Source organism: Otolemur garnettii, unplaced genomic scaffold (assembly GCF_000181295.1).
Source record: "Otolemur garnettii isolate 467f Iridium unplaced genomic scaffold, OtoGar3 scaffold00103, whole genome shotgun sequence".
Classification (NCBI taxonomy): domain Eukaryota; kingdom Metazoa; phylum Chordata; class Mammalia; order Primates; family Galagidae; genus Otolemur; species Otolemur garnettii.
Genome location: NW_003852498.1, coordinates 5688378 through 5689712, shown reverse-complemented (window position 1 = coordinate 5689712; position 1335 = coordinate 5688378). Strand labels below are relative to the sequence as shown.

The 1335-nt window shown below is 32.4% G+C and overlaps 1 non-coding gene across 1 annotated transcript; it reads left to right on the top strand.

Moving 5' to 3' along the window:
- The first annotated feature begins 396 nt into the window (after window positions 1–396).
- On the top strand, window positions 397–505 carry LOC111727384. The gene has a single exon (XR_002774950.1). It is a non-coding gene; the product is annotated as a U6 spliceosomal RNA (small nuclear RNA).
- Window positions 506–1335: the final 830 nt, after the last annotated feature.

Sequence of the window (1335 nt, the reverse complement as noted above, 5' to 3'; positions counted from 1 at the left end):
ACGATAGATTTTACATGCTGTCTGTAACTAGAAATTCATAAACCCACAGTGAGTGCAAAGCTCTACGTTGAAGGAGGCTGTTACTTCTGTGCTAGCTCTCTGCTATTCTTACTTTTGCATTCATTTTTTTTTTTCAGCTGTTTAGGTTTCTCACACTGATTGAAAATGACAAACTTTTAACTTCTTGGTCTTTTAGAAAAACATAATTTTCCTATCCTACCACAGGAATAACCCCATCATTTCTGTTCATGATGATGTAAATTTTCTGTCTTCTTTTGTTCTCTGCGAATCCACTTTTCATTTTTGGCTTCACATTTATTAGATTTTTAACTTTCCTAGCATGGGAGGGTAGGGAAACTTGATGTGGGAAATAGGGTTAAAAAAATATAAAATTCAGTGCTCGCTTCAGCTGCTCATATACTAAAATTGGAACGATACAGAGAAGATAGCATGGCCCCTGAGCAAAGGGGGCTTCATGCAAATTCATGAAGCATTCCATATTTTTTGATGCCTACTTTGCAAAAAAAGAAAAATAATAAAATTCAGGAGTCTTGATTTTTCTGGATTTTATCACCTTGTACAGTTGAATTTACAAATTAACCTAAATGTCTTGCTTATTATAACATGCATGATAAATCTGCTAATTCAATTTCTGCATATTTTAATCATTATAGTAAGCATCAAGTGATTAGAAATTTTATCTGGGTTATCATTTCTTTTCATTTTCATGCTAAAGTTCTGACTGGACTGGGCATCCAGCTAGTCTGAAATTTATTTATGGTTTTCAACATTGAATTTATATTTGGATATGTAGACAATTAAAACTTCATTTTCCTCAAGTGAACAAAAAAATGAACAAATCAAAAACTAGAAGAATTAAGTCGCTTTTATTCTGACTTTCAACTTTAGAATTAAAGTCAACATAAAATTTTGGAGCCAAGGCATAGTTAGAAGAGTTTAAACCAAAATATTAATATCATTAGTTTTAATTTGAGTTATCTTTATCTTTGGAAAAATATTAGTTTGAATTGAGAAATCTGTCCTTAGATCTTTGTTTGAATTCTTTCCTTTATAACAGTGGGTTTGGGTTGTTTTAAATATCTCACAAATTTCAGAAATTAAAGGAAGGTTTCTTACTGCCACATTAGGAATAGCTACATCACCACACCATACTTAAAAAAAAAATAGTCATGCGTGTTATGATCCAAATGAAATCATCAGGGATCCTGCCTTTAAAGTTGGCTTGCTTGTCTTAGCTACTAAAGAGCAGCATGTCCAAATCAAGTCACTTCCAGTTTCTGAGCTCACGAAAAGCTGGAAATAGAGGACAATTGC